The following is a 16,736-nucleotide window of genomic DNA, read 5'->3' on the forward strand; positions in this document are numbered from 1 at the left end:
CCAGGGCACCTTCCCCTGCAATCGCAGGAGGTGTAATACCTGCCCATTTACCTCCTCTCTCCTCACTATCCCAGGCCCCAAACACTCCTTTCAGGTGAAGCAGCGATTTACTTGTACTTCTTTCAATGTAGTACACTGTATTCGCTGCTCACAGTGTGGTCTCCTCTACATTGGGGAGACCAAGCGTAGACTGGGTGACCGCTTTGCGGAACATCTCCGCTCAGTCCGCAAGCAGGACCCTGAGCTTCCGGTTGCTTGCCATTTCAACACTCCCCCCTGCTCTTATGCTCACATCTCTGTCCTGGGATTGCTGCAGTGTTCCAGTGAACATCAACGCAAGCTCGAGGAACAGCATCTCATCTACCGATTAGGCACACTACAGCCTGCCGGACTGAACATTGAGTTCAATAATTTCAGAGCATGACAGCCCCCCATTTTACTTTCATTTTTAGTTATTTTTTCTTCCTTTTTACATTTTTTACAATCTTTTTTTGCATTTATTTCATTTCATCTTAGTTTGTTCAGTTTGCTTACCCACTGTTTTTTTCAGGTTGTTTTTCTTCAGGTTTGCACTTGCTGCTGTTCAATGTTCAGTGTATTCATACCTAATCTGTACTAATGCTTTGTCTTTCAACACACCATCAACATATTGTTTGCCTGTTCTCCGTGACCTTTTGGTCAGCTATGTGGCCTGGTCCAATCTGCACCTTCTCCTTTGTTATCTCTTGCCCCACCCCCACCTCACTTGTTTATAATCTGTGACTTTTCTAATATTTGTCAGTTCCGAAGAAGGGTCACTGACCCGAAACGTTAACTCTGCTTCTCTTTCCACAGATGCTGCCAGACCTGCTGAGTGATTCCAGCATTTCTTGTTTTTGTTTGTGACCCTATACATTGCTGTTTAATTCAGAGGATTGTTCAAATAAACTCAAAACTGTAAGCCTTAGATTATTATTTTGGATTTCACTGTGGAATTGTTACTGCAGGTTATAAGTCATTAAAAGATGGAGCCAATGTTTTGAGAAATTAAAGTAATGTAAGTGCTGCTTGGGAATACAGCAATGATACACACACAAGATCAAAAATTGATAGATTAATATTTGGGTTACTCCTCTCTACAGAAGCATAGAGGGCTATTAATGACTCTGTACTTTTGGGAATTCTGTCATGCAAGGACATGGGCCTGTTGCTCCCTGGTGTCCATGGGAAAAAGTAATGATGTTGTTTTGCCTAACAAGCAATGTCTCCATTACCTGTTTTATGCAGTGATTCATTGCAGATAGACTGGTACCCCCACTGGTCCCATAAGAGTTTTATGAGGCAAAAATAAAATTCAAGGTGATCGCCACCTTGACTGGCACTCACGGCAGATTAATGGCCCAGGAGTGGGGCTGCAGGTTTTCTGCAGCAGATTCCACCACTGCCTGCCTCCTGAATCATAGCCTCCAAGGGCTATGAAGTCCAGAGAATTATACTGGTTCTTATCTTTTTGAGTGGCAGGGTAGGACCTGTTTCAGGCACACTGGAGCAGCCTTCACCCAACCTGTGGCCTGAAGAACATGTGAAGTCCCTAGATTGGTAACATGAGGTAATAGGCAGGACTTTCCCTTTGGGGGTGGGACCAGTGGTCAGGACTGCTTCCAGCATGCAAAATCACCCATGGGGGGAAACAGTCACTCATTGTCAGTTTCCGGGGGCACACCCTTAATTGGCCTGGAGGTGGGCTTGCTGTCCAATTAAGGGTGATGGGCAGGTTCTCGAAGGTGGAGAACCAATCCGAGGTCTCCTAGCTTGAAAGGAGCTGCAGGCTGTAATACAGGGTAAATAAGGAAGAGAAGGCTTCAAAATGGAGGTCCCCTCTCTCCAACCTTTTTAAACAATGTTAAAAAAGGATCTTGCAGCCAGGCCAACACTGTGGGGGTGGGGCCCCTCTACAGGGTGGCTTGTGGCTGCACCTGCACCCAGCCAGACAGGGAGGGCCTCTGGGATATATGTCATCTGGTCTAGGGGATTTATTAACTTTTTCAATCCAATTAATTTTTTGAGTACTACCTCTTTATTGATTCTAAGTTCTTTTAGTTCCTCATTTTTACAAGTCCCTTGTGTTATCTTAAGCAACATAATGAGGTAAATGGATTCCAGTTCCTTGAAGATCTCTAGAAGGTTTATTAACAGCTAAACTAGTACATACAATACAGAGCAAACTACATACAGAACCTTTGTCCAGGGTGTTACAGTGCAGAGTAACTATGGTTTCTAGTCACATAGCTACATCCTGGTACTTAGCTTATTAGCATACTGAATTCTTAAAGGGTCATCACTCTTAAAGCGATATACAACACCTTGGTCCCTTAGTATTTCTGGGAGATTTTCTATATCTTCTTCCGTGAAGACAGACACAAAGTAATTGTTTAGTCTCTCTGCCATTTTCCCATTCTCCACCACAAATTCTCCTGTCTCTGCCTGCAATGCACCCACATTTGTCCTTACTAATCTTTTCCTTTTCACATACCTAAAGAAGCTTTAACAGTCTGCCTTTATGTTTCTGGCTAGCTTGCATTCATATTCTCTTTTCCCTTTATCAGTTTTTTGGTCCTCCTCTGCTGGATTCTAAATTGCTCCCAATCCTCAGGCTTACCACTTTTTATGGCAACCTTATAATCCACTTCCTTTGATCTAATACAATCTTTAACTTCTTTGTTAGCCACGGTTGATTCACCTTTCCTTTTAGGGTTTTTGTGTCTTAGAGGAAGGTATATTTGTTGTAGATAATGCAATACTTCGTTAAATACTTGCCTTTGCCTATCTACCATCAAATCTTTTAATATATTTTCCCAATCCACCATAGCCAACTTGCCCCTCATACCTTCATAGTTTCTTTTTTTCAGATTTAAGTCCCTAGTTTCAGAATGAACTATAACTCTTTCAAACTTAATGTAGAATTCTATCATATTGTGGTCACTATTTCCTAATGGCTCCTTTAGAGCAAGGTCATTAATTATCCCTTTCTCATTACATAATACTAAATCTAAAATATCCTGATCCCCAGTTGGTTCTTCAACATACTGCTCCAGAAACCCATTTTGTACACAGTCCAGGAATTCATCCTCCACAGCATTAGTGTTAATTAGGTTTACCAGTCTATATGTAAATTGAAGCCACCCATTATTACATTGTCACCCATGCTACATGCAGCTCTAATTTCCTGCCTTATACTGTGCCCAACTTTACCACTACAGTTTGGTGGCCTATAAACAACTCCCTTGTTTGCTGCCCCTTGCTGTTTCTTAGCTCCACCCAAAACTGATTCTGCATCTTGTTCCTTCGATCTAAGATCCTTTCTCGCTAATATACTGATCTTGTCCCTTATTAACAGGGCTACACCACCTCCTTTTCTCCTCCGCCTATCCTTGCTAAATGACGTTCATGGGATCTGGGCATTACTGGCTAGGCCAGCACTAATTACCTTGAGAAGGTGATGGTGATCTGCCTTCTTGAACTGCTGCAGTTCATGTGAAGTAGGTACACCTACGTTGCTGATAGGAAGGGAGTTCCAGGATTTGACCCAGTGATAATGAAGGAGCGTGATATAGTTCCAAGTCAGGATGGAGTGTGGCTTGGAGGGGAACTTGCAGGTGGTGGTAATCCCATGCATCTACTGCCCTTGTCCTTCCAGTTGGTAGAAGTCACAGGTTTGGAAGGTGCTGTCTCAGGAGGCTTGGTGCGCTGCTGCAGTGTATCTTGTAGATGATGCACACTGCTGCCACTGTGCATTGGTGGTGAAAGGAGTGAATGTTGAACTTTGTCCTGGATGGTGTCAAGCTTCTTGAGTGTTGCTGAAGCGAATATCCTCACTTCTGACCTTATGATTGAAGGAAGGTCATTGATGAAGCAGTTGAAGATGGTTGGGTCTAGGATTGAGGACAATATCTAACAGTGATGTCCTGGTGCTGCGATGATTGACCTCCAACAACCACAACCATCTTCTTTTGCACTAGGTATGACTCCAACCAGCGGAGCGTTTTCTCCGATTCCCATTGACTCCAGTTTTGCTACTCTTCCTTGATGCCATACTCGGTCAAATGCTGCCTTGATGTCAAGAGCAGTCACTCTCACCTCACCTCTTGAGTTCAGCTATTTTGTCCACATTTGAACCAAGGCTATAATGAGGTCAGAGCTGAGTGGCCCTGGCGGAACCTAAACTGAGCTTCACTGAGCAGGTTATTGCTAAGCAAGTGCCACTTGATAGCACTGTCAACGACACCTTCCATCATTTTACTGATGATCGAGAGTAGAATGATGGGGCAGTAATTGTCTGGGTTGGATTTATCCTGCTTTTTGTGTACAGGACATACCTGGGCAATTTTTCACATTGCCAGGTAGATGCCAGTGTTGTAGCTGTACTGGAACAGCTTGGCTAGGGGCATGGCAAGTTCTGGAGCACAGGTTTTCAGTACAACTGCCGAAATGTTGTCAAGGCCCATAGCCTTTGCAGTATCCAGTGCCTTCAGTGGTTTCTTGATGTCATGCGGAGTGAATCAAATTGGCTGAAGATGAGCAACTGTGATGCTGGGCACTTCAAGAGGAGGCCCAGATGGATCATCCACTCAGCACTTCTGGCTGAAGATTGCTGCAAATGCTTCAGCATTCTCTTTTGCACTGATGTGCTGGGCTTCCCCATCATTGAGGATAGGGATATTTGTGGAGCCACCTCCTCCTGTTAGTTGTTTAATTGTCCATCACCATTCATGACTGACTGTGGCAGGACTGCAGAGTTTAGATCTGATTCGTTGTTTGTGGGATCGCTTAGCTATGTCTGAGCTCTGAGGGCATCCTCAATGTTATTACGACCAGGTGACAAAGGGGTCTAGGGTTCCCTCTCCGCCTTCACCTGGTCTTACCGAAACAGGGTTTAATTTTAAACACACCGTGTTTTTCGCTTCCCCTTGGTGAATCCTTGTTCATTGCTTTCCCATTTTAAGACAAATAAACTAGCCCAAAACAGGTATTTATTAGGTTTAAAGAAGAAAAGTTGAAATTCATTAAACTTAAACTCTAATTTGGTTAATGCCTACGGATACATGAAGCACCCACGCTAGCATGCACACATGATACACATATGCAGATAGAGACAGAAAGGAGCAAAAGAAAAATAAAGTGGAAAAGTTTGAAGCATCTCTGAAGAGGATTTTTGTTATGGTTCTTTGCATTCACTGTAGAATCCTTGATTGTAGGTAGATCTTGCTCTTTGTTGGGGCCCAGTATTCTTCTTAAACCTTGTTCTCTGTAGGTGAGCCTTCTCTCTTGGGGTTCATGTGTCTTCAGTGGATTTGGAGTTCCATGACAAAGAGATGGGAGTAGACAGACAGGAGGGGTCTTCTTCAGTTCAGGAGCATATTGCAGTCTCTGAGTTCAAACTGTTTGTACATTTCAGAAATACAAGTTGCCAATCAGGCTAGTCACTTGACCGGCTGGTCTGACCATGTCTGTTTGTGGATTCAGCCATCCCAGCAGTCATCCTGAAATTTGAGTTCCCTCACCTTCAATGTCTGGGGCTCAAAGTCCATTGTGGGTTAAACTGGATAAGAGAAGTAACCCTTTTATCTCCACAAGCACTGTCTGTTCATTTCCAGCCAAGGGCCTATTGAATTTTTTTTAAACAAGCCCTTTCTTCACTTCAATAGTTTTCAAATCAATGTTCATATGACAAAATTAATATGCCTCATTCTTGGCAGGTGGGGGGTTTGCATGACACCTCCACACCCAGTGGAATGAAATGGAGTTTGAGAAAAGCGCACTTCTTTAAAAGGGTCAAGAGAAAATATAAGATACAGAAAAAAGCATGCATTTCTCTCATTCATTCCCATTCATTCATAAATCCTAAAACTTATTACAGCCTGTCTTTTCTTAGTGGCATTGCTGCTTTAATTACCCCCTTGTTGGCATCCCAATAAACAGGTGGTTTTTGGGGAAGCTTTTTCAGTTTGCACATTCACATGACTGCCTCGGGTCTTTGTTCCTGCTCAGGTCTGCAAAGGGGGAGTGGGGATTAGATTTAATTAGCCCTCAGTTGGAATTTTTTCCAGGAGAGTCAGGAGTGGGTGGGTCTGTCCTGTACTCTCTTTCAGTGCTTTGCTGAGTTATACAAAGGCTTTTGACTTCAGGGGATGGATGGTTCTCTTTTTTTCTGACTTTGGGGGAGGATTCTTTGCTAATCTCCCCTTTGTCTTCTGGGACACTCCTGCCTGCAGGTATTTTTTGCAGACTCAGCTGGGTGACTAGGTGAGGCATCACCCTCATGGTTTCTGTACCCCCTAGAGGTCTTTCTTAATATATACAGGAACCTGCAGAAACAGTTAGCAACTCTGGTGGGGTGCTTCTAGTGTCTGCATTTACATAGGTGGATATGGGGTCTAACATTTTCAATATTTTGGGTTTGGCTGATCAAACAGTAGGGGTTTTCATCAGGATTCCTCCCAGATTTCCTTTAACCTGCCCTCTTGCTTGCTATTTCTCCTTCCCTTTTTAACTTTTGCCAGCCGTGTTCCTGCCTGTCCCAGTTCCTTACAGTTCACCAGCCCTCTGCTGGAGGGTCCTCCTAGCACCAGTACAAGACTTAGGGGTGCAGGTTTCACTGTAGGTTGGGGTTTCCCCTCAACCTGGCACATGTGGCAACTCCTGCAGTACTCCACCATACCTTTGTGGAATTTTGGCCAGTCAAACTGCTGTCTTATGCAGGCTTTGGTCTTTCGTATATCGGCATGTACAGCCACTGTAGTCTCGTGGGACCTTCTTAATCTTTCTCTCCAGTACCTCTGCAGCACCACTAACTGGTGAACTACTGCCCACTCCTTGCTCTCAGGTCTGTGAGGAGAAGTCCATTTCCTCATTGCTACTATTTAAATAATAAGGTACTAATCAGGGACTCCCTCTGCTTCACTTTCAGACTGGGCAGCCTGTGCTAACTCTCGCAATACTGGGTCGGTTTGCTGATCATCAGCGAGGGAAAATCCATTTAATTAATTCCCTAAGTCCCCTAACTTTCCAAAGAAAGTCTCGGACGGGCAGACCTCATGGTCATCTGCCTGCAGTGCCAATTCAGTCTCTGCTGGGGGAGCTGGTTTGATCATGGCCTGATCCACTACACTTTTAGGGAAATTGCAGGGGACCATCTCCTGCCACAGCCCTGTCTCTCTGACCTCCTGTGGTCTTTCTTTCACGACTGGGGGGGTGGGGGGGCTACCACCTTCACCTCTACCAGATCATTACCTAGAAGCAGGTCAACCCCGTCCGCAGGCAAACTACGGACAATCCCTACAGTCACTGGTCCCGAAACTAGGTCACACTCCAGGTGCACATGGTGTACAGGCACAGGCATACACTGCCCTCCAATACCATTCACCATCATTCTGCTGTTCACAGCACTCTCTGGGAGAAAGGTCAGGCCTTTTCCCAGTCAAAGGGATCTAGTGGCCCGTGTCCCTGAGAATTTACTATGTGCTTGCTTGCCCCACTCAAGGGTTATGGGGTTACTTTACCTTCAAACACAAAACCCTGATAGCCTTCAGGAATCTTATTAGCTTTTCCTGCATTTGTAGTAGTAAACTTCCTGGGTTGCACTCTTACTGCAGTTAAAGCTACAGCTTGCTCTGTTGTGCTCTCCTCTAGGAGTCCTTCTTCACTGAGCGGGTGTGCCTTGTTTAACCCTACAGGTTTTCCCTTTAATTTCCAACAGTCAGCTTTTAGATGACCTTCCTTATTACAATGGAAGCAGACAGGTGTCTGGGTCTCACTCCTGTTCACAACACCTTTCTTTTTGGCTAGAGGAGGGTCCCCTGTGTCTCGTGCTTTCCTTTCTCTCCCAGGACTGCATGGGCTCCTATTACCTTCCCATCCTTTGTCCTTTTCGAATTTGTGGGGGTGAATAGAAAAGGTTCTCCCCTGGGAAATGACATAAATTAAAGCAAACTCATCAGCCAGAACGGCCACTTGCTGGGTGTCATGCTAGGCCCCACCTGCCAAGAATGAGGCACATTAATTTTGTCATGAACATTGATTTTAAACTGTTACTGGAATGAAGAAAGGACTTGTTAAACGGATCAGCCGTGGCTGGAAAATCCATTTGCATATTAACAGATGGTGATTGGAAGGACAAAGGACCATTTCCTGACACATTCAACCCACAATGGACGTCGATCTCAAAGTATTGTGTGTAAGAGGAGCATTCCAGAGACTGCTAAGGTGATACAATCCAAGACGTGGTCAGACCAGTTAGTCACATGACTAACCTGCTTGGCAACCTGGGTTTTTCTAAATTGGACAAACAGTTTGAAAGGAGAGTGTCTATTTGCTCCTGGATTGAGAAGATCTCTCCTGTCTGCTCCCATCTCTTTCTCACAAGCCTCTGAATCCACTAAAGACACATGAACCCCAAGAGAGAAAAGTCTCCTACAGCAAATCAGGTTTAAGAAGAATACTGGGCCCCAACAAAAAGCAAGACCTACCTACAATCAAGGACTCTACAGTGAGCTCGAAGAACCATAACAAAAACTCTTCAGATATTGCCTCAAAACATTTCCACTTTATTTCTTCTGCTCTGTCTCTATCTGCATGTGTGTATCGTGTGTGCATGTGGGCATGTCATGTATCCGTAGGCATTAACTGGTTTAGAGTTTAAGTTTAATAAATTTCAACTTTTCTTCTTTAAACCTAAGAAAGCCTGTTTGTGCTGGTTTCTTTGCCTTATGATTGGAAAGCGGTGAACAAGGATTCACCAGGGGGAGCTAAAAACACTGTGTCTTTAAAATTAAACCCTGTTACGGTAAGGCCAAGTGAACACTGAAAGGGACTGCTAGACCCCTTTCTCACCTGGTCGTAACACCGGGCTCTCTGAACCCGCTGCTCCTTTACATGGGTCTTTATGGAGAGTGGGAGAGAGTGTTTAAATTCCCCTAACAGAATTACTTCTCTAAGATTCTCATAGCTGTGCTGTACTTTAACAGCCCTCAGCCACTGGTCAAATGGCAGCTGCTTACTTCTTTAAAACTCCAGATAAGTTTGATTAGAAAGCTGAAGACACAAGCTAAACATTTGGCGATAGGCTTCGGGTACTAATTCATATGCCCTGAGGATAGCATTTTTTGTCAGTTCATAGTTTGATGAACTCTCATCTGACAACAGGGAATAAACCTTTTCTGGTTAGCTTGCTTTGTAATAAAAGAGGCCAAGTTTCAGCTGGCCATTTTAGCTGCCTTGCCAGTGTCTCAAAAGACACAAAAAATGCTTCTATGTCTCCCTCATTGAATTTTGGGATTAGTTTTAACAATTCTGTACCCAGCCCTGAATTACGCCCCTCCATATTGGCCCTGCTTTCACTGGGGTTACTCTGTCGCCCCCTAGTTAACTCAAACCGCTTCAGCTCTCTTTCTTCGCATTCTTTCTGGAAGGTTCTTTCTCTTTCTCCTGTCTCTCTCTTTCTCATCTCTCTTTTTCTTCACATTCCTTCTGGAAAGCTTTTTCTTTCTCCCTCCCCTGCCTCTCGTTTTCCTTCTCCTCAAATTCAAGTTTCCTCTGTTCCAGTTGTATCTTTGCGAACAATGCCCTGTCTGGGTCTGCTTCTAACCCCGTTTCTGCTTCTTCAGATTCAAGGGAAAAATGGTTGGCCACTAGTCTTAGGAGTTCAGACTTCCTAGCCTTGCCACGTACAGTGATCCCACACTGCTCAGCCATGTTCCTCAACTCCTCCATAGACAGTGCTTTTAACTTATTCCAAGTTACTTCACCCTGACTTGGGGAGTTACTAGTTTCAGTCGCAGACATGTTAGTATTCAATCACACACATCCACAACAAGTAAAGATTCATGAAACAAGTTTCAACTCGCCCTGCACCACCACCATTCACTTCCCAGAGAAAATTCCTCAAAAAAAAAAACTTTTTTTTGATTGGGAACATTTTGGTTTCCTACTTCCAATTGCTTGTTTGTCTGTGGGTAAAATCCCAGATGGTAGCCCCCAAATTTCTGTTATGACCAGGTGAGAAAGGTGTCTAGGGTTCCTTCTCAACCTTCACCGGGTCTTACTGTATCAGGGTTTAATTTTAAACACACCGTGTTTTTAGTCGCCCCTTGGTGAATCCTTGTGCACTGCTTTCCAATTATAAGGCAAAGAAACCAGCCCAAAACACATTTTCTTAGATTTAAAGAAGAAAGATTGAAACCTTATTAAACTTAAACTCTAATTCGGTTAACGGCTACAGATACATGTTGCGCTCACGCTAGCATACACACGCAACACACACATGCAGTCCAGGAGCATACCGCAATCTCTGAGTTCAAACGATTTGTACAGTTCAGAAAAAACAGGTTGCCAAGCAGGTTAGTCATGTGACCAGCTGGGATTCGGCCATCCCAGCAGTCATCCTAAAATATGAGCTCCCTCACCTTCAATGGGTGCTCTGGTGCTCAAAGTCCATTGTGGGTTAAATTGGATAAGGGAAGTAACCTCTTTGTCTCCACAAGCATTGTCTGTTAATACGCAAATGTATTTCCAACCAAGGGTGTGGTGATTTATTTTAAACAAGCCCTTTCTTCACTTCAGCAACAGTTTTCAAATCAATGTTCATATGACAAAATTAATATTCTTCATTCTTGGCAGGTGGGGGGTCTGCATGACAATGTGAAGACAGGACTTTGTCTCCACAAGGACTGTGCGGTGGTCACTCCTACCAATACTATCCTGGACAGATGCATCTGTGGCTGGCAGACTGGTGAGGACGAGGTCAAGTATGTTTTTCCCTCTTGTTGGTTCCCTCACCACCTGCTGCAGACCCAGTCTAGCAGCTATGTCCTTTCGGACTCAGCCAGCTGTGGTGCTACCGAGCCACTCTTGGTGATGGACGTTGAAGTCTGCCACCCAGTGTACATTCTTCTAGCACCGCAGCCTCACAGCACGTGACCCAGGTTCGGTTCTGGGTACTGCCTGTGCGGAGTTTGCAAGTTCTCCCTGTGACTGCGTGGGTTTCCTCCCACATGCTAAAGACTTGCAAGCTGATAGGTAAATTGGCCATTGTAAAAAAAAAAAAATTGCCCCTCGTGTAGGTAGGTGGTAGGAGAATTGAGGGAAGTTGGGGATGTGAGAGGGAAAAAATGGGATTAATGTAGGATTGGTGTAGCTGGGTGGTTGATGGTCGGCGCGGACTTATTGGGCCGAAGGGCCTATTTCAGTGCTGTATCTCTCTGTGACTCTGAGTGCTTCCTCCAAGTGGTGTTCAACATGGAGGAGTGCTGATTCATCAGCTGAGGAGGGGCGGTAGATGATAATCAGCAGGAGGTTTTCTTGCCCAGGTTTGATCTGATGCTTGAGACTTCATTGGGTCTGGAGTCAATGTTGAGGGCTCCCAGGGAAACTCCCTCCTGACTGTATACCACTGTGCCGCCACTTCTGGGATGGTGATGGTGATGTCTCGGACAGTGTCTGCAAGATATGATTCCGTGAGTATGACTATGTCAGGCTGTTGCTTGACTACTCTGTCTCCCAACTTTGGCACAAGCCCCCAGATAAGGAGGACTTTGCAGGTTTGACAGGGCTGGGTTTCCTATTGTCATTTTCGGTGCCTAGGTCGATGCCGGGTGGTGCATCTGGTTTCATTCCTTATCGACTTTGTAGCATTTAGGTACAACTGAGTGGCTTGCTAGGCCATTTTAGAGGGCATTTAAGAGTCAACCACATTGCTCTGGGTATGGAGTCACATGTAGGTCAGATTAGGTAAGGACAACAGATTTCCTTCCCAAAAGGACATTAGCAAACCAAATGTTTTTTTACAGCAATCGGCAATGGTTTCATGGCTATCATTAGACTAGCTTTTAACTCCAGACTTATTAATTGAATTCAAATTCCACCTTCTGCCATGGTGGGATTTAAACCCATGTCCCCAATGCAATATCCTGGGTCTCTGGGTTACTAGTCCAGTGACAAAACCACTATGCTACTGCCTTCCTTGAATATTCAGTTCCCAGTCCTGGTCACCCTGTAACCACATCTCCCTAATGGCCATTAAATTATACCCATTTACCTCCTATTTGTGCCTTCAAATCATCTACCTTGTTGCAAATGCTATGTGCATTCAAATAGATTGCCCTTAACATTGTCTTAACATTATTCCTCATTCTGATCCTATTTGATGTTTGCCTTTGTTTCATCAGCCTTCGAATTTCGCTTAATACTCTTCTACTTCCAGTTACCAGTTTTGCTTCCCTCCAAACTGAGCTCCCTCTCAGGTTCCCAATCCCCTACCAATCTAGTTTAAACCCTCCCCAACAGCACTAGCAAATCTCCCTGCGAGGATGTTAGTCCCAGTCCTGCTAAGGTGCAACCTATCCATCTGGAACAGATCCCACCTGTCCCAGAACAAGTTGCAATACCCGAGAAATCTGATGCCCTCCCTCCTGCGCCAATTCTCCAACCATTAGTTCAATCGCTCAATCCTCCTATTCCTATCCTCACTAGCAGATGGCATTGGGGGTAATCCTGAGATTACTGCTTTGGAGGTCCTGCTTTTTAATTGCTTTCCTAACTCCCTAAACTCTGCTTTCAGGACCTCATCCCTCTTCATACCTATGTCATTGGTACCAATGTGGACCATGACCGCTGGCTGTTCATCCTCCCCCAGAAGAATGTCCTGCAGCCACGCTGTGACATCCCTTACCCTGGCACCAGTGAGGCAACATACCATCCTGGAGTCGTGTCTATGACTGCAGAAACACCTGTCTGTTCCCCTAACTAATGAATGACCTATCACTATTGCCCTTCCACTCTTCTTTCTCCCCCTCCTCTGCAGCTGAGCTTTCCATGGTGCCATTGGCTTTTGCTGCACTCATAGAAACATAGAAAATAGGTGCAGGAGTAAGCCATTTGGCCCTTCGGGCCTGCTCCACCCGTTCCCGCTTTCTCCCCATATCCCTTGATCCCTTTGACATTAAAAAATATATGCATCTCCTTCTTGAATATATTCAATGACTTGGCCTCCACTGCCTTCTGCGGTCCAGAATTCCACAGGTTCACCACCCTCTGAGTGAAGTAATTTCTCCTCATATCGGTTCTAAATGCCATACCTTATATCCTGAGACTGTGACCCCCTGGTTCTGGACTCCCCAGCCATCGGAAACATCCTCCCTGCATCTAGCCTGTCTAGTTCCTGTTAGAAGTTTATAGGTTTCTGAGATCCCCTCTCATTCTTCTAAACGCGAGTGACAATAGGCCTGGTCAACCCAATCTCTCCTCATACGTCAATCCTGCCATCCCAGGAATCAGCCTAGTAAATCTTCTGAGGAACCATCGTTTTCACCAGTATCCAAAATGGAAAAACGGTTAGCAAAGGAGATCAACTCAGGGGACTCCTGTACTACCTGCCTGGTTCTCTTAGACTGCCTGGTGGTCACCCAATCCCTCTCTGCCTGCACACTCTTAACCTGTGGTGTGACCACCTATCTAAATGGGCTATCCACGTAATTCTCTGCCTCTTAGATGCACCAATGTCTGAAACCCAAAGCTCAAGCTTTTGCAGCCAGTGACACTTCCTGCAGATGTCTTTGTCAATGATTTCCACCATACAATGGGAGGCACATTCCACTCAGCCAAGCTGCCCTGCCATACATTGACTTTACAAACAAATTATTGTTATGGTTAAGTAGAATAACTTCCCAGTTACTCACCAATCAGCTTCTTCCCCTGTACCAAAGTAAGAACCAATTACTGGAGCCTGAAAAGGCAAAAGAAAAGAGACAAAGGAGCACCTCCTTCCCTTGATTTCTCAAACTGCTAGAACAGTCAGTTATATGTATTTTTGTCACTCTGAAGCTTCAATTGAGTTTTGTTTTTTGGCGGAAACCTATTTCCAGGAGATAGTCTGACTCCACTGAGGTTCACACTAGCTGCCGTTAAAGAAAAGAAAGAAATTGCATTGTGTCCGGGCCCTCACCTGGTTGGGTCATTCTTTTCCACATGATATTTCCCAGTCTAGTGGACAGGAGGGTATTCTGTGCACAAGCTTTAGTCAGTGTGGCTTTGTAACTGGAGACCAGGAGGTACCAGAGAATGATCCAGGATAATTGCTCCTCTTTTTCACCTTCCCTGTAATGAGGAACATCTCAGAATACCATCTGCCCTGGAGACAATTGTGAAGTCACTAGCATTCCAAACCATCTATTCCGCTAATACTGATGGCCTGTTAGGGGTCAATAACAACTTGCATTTATATAGCACCTTTAATGAGGTGAAGCATCCAAACATTGTTTGACACCAAGTTACATGAGATATTAGGGCAGGTGACTAAAAGCTTAGTCAAAGAGGTAGGTTTTAAAGGTGCATCTTAAAAGGAGGAGGGGGTATAGAGGCATATCGACTTAGGGAAGAAATTCCAGAGCTTAAGGCCTAGGCAGCTAAAGGAATGACCACCAATGGCAGAGCGATAAATTTCAGGAATGGACAAGAGGCCAGAAATGGAGGAGTGCAGAGATCTTGGAAGATTGTAGGGCTGGAGCATAGTTAAAACTACTTATTGAGGTTTTACTACTGATGAACCCGCCTTAAAGAATGACCTATAAGAAGAGCTGCCACTTGAAGTTCAGAGTCAGATTTCTACAACTCTGTCAGCTGAGGAAAGCTACTTCTCTGCATGTTGGCACTGCCTTGACATGGTGCTGAGGATACGATTTAGACCATTTGAGGAACCAATATTTTGCTTAATGTTTTGCAAGATCCTTCTAAGACAGCATTGATTATCTAGGATCCTGATATGGCATCTATAAGTTGTCCAAGTTTCAACACTGTAGAGCAGCATGGGAAAACCTACTGCATGATAGACTTTGAGTTTAGTGTTGAATCTGATATCACGATTCTCGGATATTCAAGTATGTAATTTACCATAGGCTGAGCTAGCACACTGGATTTAGTGCTGGATCTCTTCTTCAATGTCAGCTTTTTGGGATGGATAGTTTCCAAGATATGGGAAGTGAGGGACATCTTCCAAGACTCCACCATGAATCTCATTTGAAGGTGTTGGATTTGATATATTTGGTGTGGGGTGGTGGAGGACTCTGGTCTTCCTGGTGTTCATTGTTTTCAGTCCCCGCTTCTAATTCCATTGCCTAGCTACCGACTCCATCCCTCTCCCTGGCAACAGTCTGAGATTAAGCCAATCTGTTCACAACCTTGCTGCTGCGCTTGACCCCTAGCTGAGCTTCCAACCTCATATTCGTGCCATCATTAAGACCAAAGAACAAAGAACAGTACAGCACAGGAACAGGCCATTCAGCCCTCCAAGCCTGCGCCGATCTTGATGCCTGCCTAAACTAACACCTTCTGCACTTTCGGGGCCCATATCCCTCTATTCCCTTCGTATTTATGTATTTGTCAAGATGTCTCTTAAACGTCGCTATCGTATCTGCTTCCACCACCTCCCCTGGCAGCAAGTTCCAGGCACTCACCACCCTCTGTGTAAAAAAACTTGCCTCGCACATCCCCGCTAAACTTTGCCCCTCGCACCTTAAACCTATGTCCCCTAGTAACTGACTCTTCCACCCTGGGAAAAAGCTTCTGACTATCCACTCTGTCCATGCCGCTCACAACTTTGTAAACCTCTATCATGTTGCCCCTCCACCTCCGTCGTTCCAGTGAAAACAATCCGAGTTTATCCAACCTCTCCTCATAGCTAATGCCCTCAAACCTCCCCTGTACCCTCTCCAAAGCCTCCACGTCCTTCTGGTAGTGTGGCGACCAGAATTGCACACAATATTCTAAGTGTGGCCTAACTAAGGTTCTGTACAGCTGCAGCATGACTTGCCAATTTTTATACTCTATGCCCCGACCGATGAAGGCAAGCATGCCGTATGCCTTCTTGACTACCTTATCCACCTGCGTTGCCACTTTCAGTGACCTGTGGACCTGTACGCCCAGATCTCTCTGCCTGTCAATACTCCTAAGGGTTCTGCCGTTTACTGTATACCTCCCACCTGCATTAGACCTTCCAAAATGCATTACCTCACATTTGTCCAGATTAAACTCCATCTGCCATTTCTCTGCCCAAGTCTCCAACCGATCAATATCCTGCTGTATCCTCTGACAATCCTCATCATTATCCGCAACTCCACCAACCTTTGTGTCGTCCGCAAACTTACTAATCAGACCAGCTACATTTTCCTCCAAATCATTTATATATACTACAAACAGCAAAGGTCCCAGCACTGATCCCTGCGGAACACCACTAGTCACATTCCTCCATTCAGAACAGCACCCTTCCACTGATACCCTCTGTCTTCTATGACCGAGCCAGTACTGTATCCATCTTGCCAGCTCACCTCTGATCCCATGTGACTTCAGCTTTTGTACCAGTCTGCCATGCGGGACCTTGTCAAAGGCTTTACTAAAGTCCATATAGATAACATCCACTGCCCTTCCTTCATCAATCATCTTCCACCTTGTACCTTTGCCCCTGTCTCAGCTCATCTGCTGCTGAAACTCTCATTCACACCCTCATTACCTCTAGACAATACACTCCTGGCTGGTCTCCCACATTCTATTGTCCATAAATTTGAGGTCATCCAAAACACTGCTGCCTATGTCTTAACTCAAGTCCTGTTCCCCATCACCCCTGTCCTCGTTGACCTACATTGGCTCCCAGTTAAGCAATGTTTTAGAGTAATAGTGTTTTACAGCACAGAAACAGGCCCTTTGGCCCAACG

Source organism: Heterodontus francisci, chromosome 3 (assembly GCF_036365525.1).
Source record: "Heterodontus francisci isolate sHetFra1 chromosome 3, sHetFra1.hap1, whole genome shotgun sequence".
Lineage (NCBI taxonomy): Eukaryota > Metazoa > Chordata > Chondrichthyes > Heterodontiformes > Heterodontidae > Heterodontus > Heterodontus francisci.